Source organism: Pristiophorus japonicus, chromosome 6, assembly GCF_044704955.1.
Source record: "Pristiophorus japonicus isolate sPriJap1 chromosome 6, sPriJap1.hap1, whole genome shotgun sequence".
In the NCBI taxonomy this organism is placed as follows: Eukaryota; Metazoa; Chordata; class Chondrichthyes; family Pristiophoridae; genus Pristiophorus; species Pristiophorus japonicus.
The window spans coordinates 86,415,417-86,425,144 of record NC_091982.1 but is presented as its reverse complement, the minus strand read 5'-3'; the positions used below and the strand labels follow the sequence as shown (position 1 = coordinate 86,425,144).

At 40.5% G+C, this 9,728-nt stretch overlaps 1 long non-coding RNA gene across 1 annotated transcript in view; it reads right to left on the bottom strand.

The window, feature by feature from the left end:
- Positions 1–1,352: 1,352 nt before the first annotated feature.
- LOC139265184 (uncharacterized) overlaps positions 1,353–9,728 on the bottom strand; it is a 106,458-nt gene continuing 98,082 nt past the window's right edge. The window contains exon 4 of the long non-coding RNA XR_011593492.1: positions 1,353–2,064. This is a non-coding gene — a long non-coding RNA (uncharacterized lncRNA). The remainder of the gene's footprint in view (positions 2,065–9,728) is intronic.

Here is a 9,728-nt window from a genome sequence, read left to right as displayed (position 1 = left end):
GAGCTACGATTAAATAGATAAGAATGGAACCAGGCGAGTGCAGTCCCACCCAGCTGGACGATGGTGGAGAAGTGTTGGAGAGGATAGAAGGATAGAGGATAGCGTATCAAAGGCTGCAGACAAGTCAAGAAGAATGAGAAGGTATAGTTTGCCTTTGTCACTGTCACAAAGGATGTTATTTGTGACTTTAATGAGAGCCGTTTTGGTACTGTGGCAGGGGCAGAAACCGGATTGGAGAGAGTCAAACATGGAAGAAAGAAATAGAAGGACAGGGTTAGGTGAAGAAGGCTTGTGGAGTATAACCGCCGTCATGGACTGTTGGGCCGAATGGCATGTTTCTATGCTGTAAGTACTTTGTAACAAATGTGCATGGAATGTAACATATCTGATTGCTGGTATCAGTAACTATACAGAAGGCATGCTATACTATAAATCCTGCTGTTGCTGTTGTGAATTCGTTCTGGATTCATGAAATGTCCATCCTAATATCGGCACAATGTAAGAATATCAAGTGGACCAACCCCAACAACCATTTATCATCCAGAACACATGCCATGTTTAAGATGCTTATGTGATTGGTCTTAATTGGTCTTTGAATGGTTTGGCTGCAACCTCTTCTAATATCAGAAAGTGTCACTCCAATTTTACATTAAACTTTTCTTCTGTGTGCAAAGGCAGCACAGCTGAATTTAATTTTGAAGAGTCCATTCTTCTGATGACGTTAGACTGTGAAATTTTCTTTTCAAAGAAGAAGAAATTGAAGCTACATAAATCACAATTAAAGAGCTAAGACAAATTGTTCTTCTAAACTGGCATGATCACAATCCTCTGCATAACTGAGAGGGATCAAACAAATAGCACATTACCTCCCTGTGCTAGCTGCTTTTGTTCGTTTATGTGTAAGAGATGATCACTTAAACATAAAGCTTCTGCTCTGGTGACAGTTAAAACTCCAACAGAGGTTCAGATGTTGTGCACAAACAAAAGTTAGACTCCAAAATGTCAAAACATTTGAAAGAAATCAGCTCAGTCATTTGTACTTGTTATTTACCTTTTTACACTCAGCTGTTGTTATTTGTGTGCAATCCCAAAGTAAATTTGCATCAGTGAAATGTTGGAGCTAAGTATGGGAGAGATCTGAACCAAAATGTAAAACTCAAAAGGAACCATATTGAGACATCCAGATTTATTGAATACTTCCCAAATTATGCAGTTTTAATCATTGTAAAGTTGAGATTGATCTGTACCTTTTAAAAATGACAGCACACATTCACAAGAAAATAAATATCTTCTGCAGTTGATCCCAGGATGCAATACCTTGTCATCATAACCGGTCACAGCAAAATAATTGTTTTAAAAGAAGATTATTTATAAAATAATTAATTCACTGATGATTCAGTGGAATGAAGTATCTAATTTCTATTGGTGTAATGAGTGGACCATTTGATTCCTGGGATATAGGGTTGGCTGTGGAGAGATGAACATTCATCTATTTCCTCTATTGGTGTAAAAAATGAGTCTTAGCACCCTGTCGATCTTGGAGTGTGCTGGCAGAAGATGTACAATTGGGACTGATTCCATTCTAAGTTTGACAAATATTTTACTTTTTCTGAATCAACGTTCATTTCCTGCAATTTGTGTATCCTGCAATCCAGGGGTTGTTGTGGACAAGGCATTCACATGTTATATTCTGCACAAATAGCCAAACCGTGCAGTTCTGTCACCAGCCTTTCCTCAAGAGTGATGCAATCCCTCACCCTGTGCTACAAAGGGCCTCTGACAAGCCTCGGCCAATCAATCAAACAGAAGTAAAGTATCCCATCAGAGATGAAGTGCCTCAATCCATTTTTCAGGAAAATTTCAGCCCTAAGAGCTTCTGTTCACCATTGGTGCTTTGCCATCCCATCCACAATTACTTTGGATGAATTGAGGTCAGGGATACATTAGCAGTGCCTCAAGTGATGCATGATGCAGAAGAAAAACAATTAAGGTTAAAGTAACAATTCTCAGCCTCTTCTGTCTTTGTCTTCTTCAATGTGTATGCAACAGCTCCCTGGGTATGACCTGCACAAATAACAAGCAAAATGAAGCAAGCAGTCAACCTTCAGGTAAACAAATATAAAGGTCATATCAGTTAAATGCACAACAAAATACATGCTGAAAATCAAAAAATCCTCTTGCATTACTTACAGACTGCAATAGGGGAACAGTTTTTTTTCTGGAAATGCTTCTGTCATTTACCAGTATAATTTTTTCATTATTCTCGATTTTATTCAGAGCTTTACAATAGTTTATATACTGGGCAAATTGTTTTGCTTGCATAATATTTGCAGGATCAGACAGTGATGCAGTGAGTCTGCTGGCAGAGTTCTTTATTCTTGAGTAGTGTTAATTGCTTGAGAACCGTGCCTGGAAATTCCCTGGGGATTCTCCTGATCTCCTGCCACAACTTTGGTTGGAGAATTGCGGAACGCCTGGTGAAACGATGTCAACGGCTGAAAATGTCCTTTTATGCCATTTCTCAAGGGGTGGTGCCGGGAGGAGATTGGAAGGACCACAGTCGTAGCCTGAGAGGAAAGGGAACTAGATAAGTTGTTCAGCTCAATAGCATAGATACATTTAGGGGGAAGCTAGCTAAGTATACGAGGGAGAAAGGAATACATGAAGCAAGGTGGGAAGAGACTTATGTGGAGCATAAACACCGCCACAGATCAGTTGGGCTGAATGGCCTGTTTCTGTGTTGTAAATTCTATATCATTCTACATAGATGTTGTACTCCTTTTAGTATCCCCTCCATCTACAGTGTTGTTCTGAGATGTGTGTACAAAGACTTGTTTTACAGTGCTCCAAGACCACTTAGAACTTAAATCTAGCTGAACATCAGCAGTTCTCAGTGACATATGCCTTATGCATCCTCTTTCCACATGCTTGTGGTAAGGAAGATTGTTGCAATACAATAGAGGTTGCACTTACTTATTATTAGCAACAAAGGTTTTAAGTTGTGGAGGTTCTCAGTCCAATGGAAACCAATTCAACAGGCAGGTGATTGGGTCTGAGCAATTCACAATACCAATCATTTAATTTTTGAGCAGGGAGAACAATTGTATCTTGTTCTTTTCGGGGAGACTTTTGAGAATAATTGTACTACTTCAGTTAGAAACCTATAGCTTTCTGGCTACAATAGCATGATTGAATTTCAAATTCAGATGGAGGGTGAGAAAGTTGGATCTCTAACCAGCGTACTAAGCTTAAATAATGGAGACCATGAAGGTATGAGGGCAAGGTTTGCTAAAGTAGACTGGGAAGATAGATTAAAGTGTAAGACAGTTGATGAATAGTGGTGTACATTTAAGGAGATATTTCACAACTCTCAAGAAAAATATATTCCAGTGAGGAGGAAAGGGTGTAAGAGAAAAGATAGCCATCCGTGGCTAACTAAAGAAATAAAGGACGGTATCCAATTAAAAACAAGGGCATACAGAGTAGCCAAAACTAGTGGGAGGACAAAAGATTGGGAAGCTTTTAAAGGCCAGCAAAGAATGACTAAAAAAATGATTACGAAAGGGAAAATAGACAATGAAAGTAAATTAGCACAAAATATAAAAACAGATAGCAAGACTTTCTATAGCATTATATAAAAAGGAATAGAGTGGCTAAAGTAAATGTTGGTCCCTTAGAGGACGAGACCAGGGAATTAGTAATGGGGAACATGAAGATGGTAGAAACTGAACAAATATTTTGTATCAGTCTTTACGGTAGAGAAAACTAACAATATCCCAACAGTGGATAGTCAAGGGGCTATAGGGGGGGAGGAACTTAACACAATCACAATCAATAAGGAGGTGGTACTGAGTAAGATAATGGGACTAAAGGTAGATAAATCCCCTGGACCTGATGGCTTGCATCCTCGGGTCTTAAGAGAAGTAGCAGCAGGGATAGTGGATGCACTCATTGTAATTTACCAAAATTCCCTAGATTCTGGGGAGATCCCAGGAGATTGTAAAACTGAAAATGTAACACCTTAATTAAAAAAAGGTAGACAAAAAGCGGGAAACTATAGACCATTTAACCTAACATCTGTGGTTGGGAAAATGTTGGAGTCCATTATTAAAGAAGTAGTAGTGGGACATTTGGAAAAGCAAAATTCGGTCAGGCAGAGTCAGCATGGATTTATGAAGGGGAAGTCATATTTGACAAATTTTCTGGAATTATTTGAGGATGTAACGAATAGGGTGGATAAAGGGGAACCAGTGGATGTCGTGTATTTGGACATCCAGAAGGCATTTGACAAGGTACCACATAAAAGGTTACTGCATAACATAAAAGTTCACGGGGTTGGGGGTAATATATTAGCATGGATAGAGGATTGGCTAACGAACAGAAAACAGAGAGTCAGGATAAATGGTTCATTCTCGGGTTGGCAATGAGTAACTAGTGGGCTTCCGCAGGGATCAGTGCTTGGACTCCAACGATTTACAATCTATATTAACGACTTGGAAGACGGGATCGAGTGTAATATAGCCAAGGTTGCTGCCGATACAAAGATGGGAGGAAAAGCAATGTGTGAGGAGGACACAAAAAATCTGCAAAAGGATGTGGACAGGCTAAGTGAGTGGGCAAAAATTTGGCAGATGGAGTATAATGTTGGAAAGGGTGTGGTCATGCACTTTGGCAGATAAAAATCAAAGAGCAAGTTATTATTTAAATGGAGAAAGATTGCAAAGTGCTGCAGGACAGAGGGACCTGGGGGTACTTGTGCATGAAACACAAAAGATTAGTATGCAGGTACAGCAAGTGATCAGGAAAGCCAATGGAATTTTGACCTTTATTACAAAGGGGATGGAGTATAAAAGCAGGAAAGTCTTGCTACAGTTATACAGGGTATTGGTGAGGCCACACCTGGAATACTGCGTGCAGTTTTGGTTTCCATATTTACAAAAGGATATACTTGCTTTGGAGGCAGTTCAGAGAAGGTTCACTAGCTTGATTCCGGAGATGAGGGGGTTGACTTATGAGGAAAGGTTGAGTAGGTTGGGCCTCTATTCATTGGCATTCAGAAGATTGAGAGATGATCTATCTTATCAAAACGTATAAGATTATAAGGGATTATAAGGTGGATTCAGAGAGAATGTTTCCACTGATGGGGGAGACTCGAACTAGGGGGCATAATCTTAGAATTAGGGGCTGCCCATTTAAAACTGAGGTGAGGAGAAATTTATTTTCTCAGAGGGTTGTAAATCTGTGGAATTCGCTGCCTTAGAGAGATGTGGAAGCTGGGACATTGAATAAATTTAAGACAGAGATAGACAGTTTCTTAACCGATAAGGGAAAAAGGGGTTATGGGGAACGGGCAGGGAAGTGGACCTGAATCCATGATCGGATCAGCCAAGATCGTATTAAATGGCGGAGCAGGCTCGAGGGGCCGTATGGTCTATTCCTGCTCCTATTTCTTATGTTCTTGTGTTTTACAATCCTCTGAGTCTTGTACAGACATGTAAATGAGGGACTCGATAAAAAAAGCCAGTCCATAGCGTCATGGCAAAACTTAACTTCATGACCTCTGTCGCTTTTGGCTCTGGTAAAGGCAGATCCTGCAATCTCAGCATGTGCAGTGTGCACAATTTTCCAGACTGCACCAGTTATTTGGTCCAGTTCAATTATTGCAGTACATAAGCAAAATACTGCGGATGCTGGAATTATAATTGAATATCCACACATAGATATTAGGCTATAAACCTGAAATAAAAACAGAAAATCTCAGAAATACTCAGCAGGTCAGGCAGCATCCGTGGCGAGAGAAACAGAGTTAATGTTCCAGGTTGATGATCCTTCAACAGAACTGGAAAAAGTTAGAGCTGTAACAGTTTTTTAAGCAAGTGTAGGGGCAGGGAAAGGAGGGACGGGAGGAAAGAACAAAAGGAAAGGTCTGTGATAGGATGGGAGGCAGAAGAGATTGAATTAATGAAAGCTATTGGGGCAAACAGGCTGATTGGCATCATCTGTGTTCTGTTGATAGTTGGAAAATGTAAATATTCTATCTCGTAAGTGTCACTAATTAAAGACAAACATTTAGAGCAAAGACGCACACACATCCGGACAGCCACACACAAAGCTATGAATTCCGTGTTTCCAGAGAGCGCTTAGAAAGTTACCAACCATTGTTGCCATGTGCCTTCCCTCCACCCCTCACTGCTGATTGACACCAGGATCCATCAGCGAGTCAAACCCAAATTACACCCCGGTTCCCCCCCACAATTCTACCAAACCCTAGGATCCCATTCTGGTGTTGCCAAAGCCCAGAATCACTACCAAAGCCCAGGGTCACCCATGTGTTACCAAAATATAGGACTACCCCTAAAATCAGCTAAACTTCACAGTCCCTCCTCAGTACTGCGACATATCAGATACATGTCTTCCAGCGGTACACCTTACTCACCATCACGCTATGTATTCTCTGATTTAAAAAATGGTTAAGGGATAAAAAGTAAATATATAGGTAAAGGAATATGTATAAGATAAAGGCTGCTCATGGAGTTTGATCCCTAAATCCTACTTATACAGTGGCACAAAACTCCCTCCCTCTGTCTCTGTCTCTTTTAAGAGACAACGTTTAAAATATTTGTTATCCCAACTGAATTTCATAGGATACACCCTCAATTTTGTCACTTGCATGCAGTCAGTTCCACTCACTGTCTAATTATTAAGAGCAGTATGGCTCTTTCTATAAAACCTATGGTTGAATGTTTGAACCAGCAATTCTATGGAACAGAGAATCAGAAGTGTTTTGGCACATTGAAATTCACTGCTCGGAATCTAAATTTATTTATTATGTAGGGTTAACTATATATAGGGATTCCTAGGTGCTATTTCTTCACTTTGCTATTTCCTATTTTAGTTTTCTATAGCAGCTTTTGAAGATAACACATTAGACTAAATATGTTAATAGCCTACATATATTGCAGTAATAGTTACAGCTTCTGGTTTTATTTATTAATTTATCTTTTTGTTCTGTGTTATTGCTGAGAGAAGCACTTGCAAAATTAAAAGATCAGTAAAATGCTGGATGTAACACAGCATATAGTCCTAATAATAACAAATGCATGGTTTTTATTCCCAGAACTAGCAATCTTGGGAGCAAACTGTTTTCCATAAACAGCAACATCATTAAAATTGAAAGTGGTTCGAATGGTATCACTGCAAGAATGTTATTAATATTGTCTATAAACCTGTATAAAGTTTGAATGGCTGTCTTTTACTTTAAGCTCTGGAAATGCTCTGGTTCAAAGTTTAATACATTTTTTAAAAGATTTTTAAATTTGCTGCCTCTGCAATAAAATCTGTACTTAATAGCATGTTTATTTAAAATTCTATGGCATTAATGATAGAAATATAGATAGAAAATAGGTGCAGGAGTAGGCCATTCGGCCCTTCGAGCCTGCGCCGCCATTCAATGAGTTCATGGCTGAACATGCAACTTCAGTACCCCATTCTTGCTTTCTCGCCATACCCCTTGATCCCCTAGTAGCAAGGACTACATCTAAATCCTTTTTGAACATATTTAGTGAATAGGCCTCAACAACTTTCTGTGATAGAAAATTCCACAGGTTCACCACTCTCTGGGTGAAGAAGTTTCTCCTCATCTCGGTCCTAAATGGCTTATCCCTTATCTTTAGACTCTGACCCTTGGTTCTGGACTTCCCCAACATTGGGAACATTCTTCCTGCATCTAACCTGTCTAAACCCATCAGAATTTTAAACGTTTCTATGAGGTCCCCTCTCATTCTTCTGAACTCCAGTGAATGCAAGCACAGTTGATCCAGTCTTTCTTGATATGTCAGTCCCGCTATCCCAGGAATCAGTCTGGTGAACCTTCGCTGCACTCCCTCAATAGCAAGAATGTCCTTCCTCAAGTTAGGAGACAAAAACTGCACACAATACTCCAGGTGTGGCCTCACCAAGGCCCTGTACAACTGTAGTAAGGCCTCCCTGCCCCGTACTCAAATCCCTTCGCTATGAAGGCCAACATGCCATTTGCTTTCTTAACCGCCTGCTGTACCTGCATGCCAACCTTCAATGACTGATGTACCATGACACCCAGGTCTCGTTGCACCTCCCCTTTTCCTAATCTGTAACCATTCAGATAATAGTCTGTCTCTCTGTTTTTACCACCAAAGTGGATAACCTCACATTTATTTACATTATACTTCATCTGCCATGCATTTGCCCACTCACCTAACCTATCCAAGTCACTCTGCAGCCTCATAGCATCCTCCTCGCAGCTCACACTGCCACCCAACTTGGTGTCATCTGCAAATTTGGAGATACTACATTTAATCCCCTCGTCTAAATCATTAATGTACAATGTAAACAGCTGGGGCCTCAGCACAGAACCTTGCGGTACCCCACTAGTCACTGCCTGCCATTCTGAAAAGTACCCATTAACTCCTACTCTTTGCCTCCTGTCTGACAACCAGTTCTCAATCCATGTCAGCACACTGCCTCCAATCCCATGTGCTTTAACTTTGCACATTAATCTCTTGTGTGGGACCTTGTAGAAAGCCTTCTGAAAGTCCAAATACACCACATCAACTGGTTCTCCCTTGTCCACTCTACTGGAAACATCCTCAAAAAATTCCAGAAGATATGTCAAGCATTATTTCCCTTTCACAAATCCATGCTGACTTGGACCTATCATGTCACCTCTTTCCAAATGCGCTGCCAAGATATCCTTAATAATTGATTCCATCATTTTACCTACTACCGATGTCAGGCTGACCGGTCTATAATTCCCTGTTTTCTCTCTCCCTCCTTTTTTAAAAAGTGGGGTTACATTGGCTACCCTCCACTCCATAGGAACTGATCCAGAGTCTATGGAATGTTGGAAAATGACTGTCAATGCATCCGCTATTTCCAAAGCTACCACCTTAAGTACTCTGGGATGCAGTCCATCAGGCCCTGGGGATTTATCGGCCTTCAATCCCATCAATTTCCCCAACACAGTTTCCCGACTAATAAGGATTTCCCTCAGTTCCTCCTTCTTACGAGAACCTCTGACCCCTTTTATATCTGGAAGGTTGTTTGTGTCCTCCTTAGTGAATACCAAACCAAAGTACTTGTTCAATTGGTCTGCCATTTCTTTGTTCCCAGTTATGACTTCCCCTGATTCTGACTGCAGGGAACCTACGTTTATCTTTACGAACCTTTTTCTCTTTACATATCTATAGAAGCTTTTGCAGTCTGTTTTAATGTTCCCTGCAAGCTTCCTCTCATACTCCATTTTCCCTGTCCTAATTAAACCCTTTGTCCTCCTCTGCTGAGTTCTAAATTTCTCCCAGTCCCCGGGTTCATTGCTATTTCTGGCCAATTTGTATGACACTTCTTTGGCTTTAATACTCTCCCTGATTTCCCTTGATAGCCACGGTTGAGCCACCTTCCCTTTTTTATTTTTACGCCAGACAGGGATGTACAATTGTTGTAGTTCATCCATGCAGTCTCTAAATGTCTGCCATTGCCCATCCACTGTCAACCCCTCAAGTATAATTCGCCAATCTATCCTAGCCAATTCACGCCTCATACCTTCAAAGTTACCCTTCTTTATGTTCTGGGCCATGGTCTCTGAATTAACTGTTTCATTCTCCATCCTAATGTAGAATTCCACCATATTATGGTCACTCTTCCCCAAGGGGCCTCGCACAACGAGATTGCTAATTAATCCTCTCTCATTACAC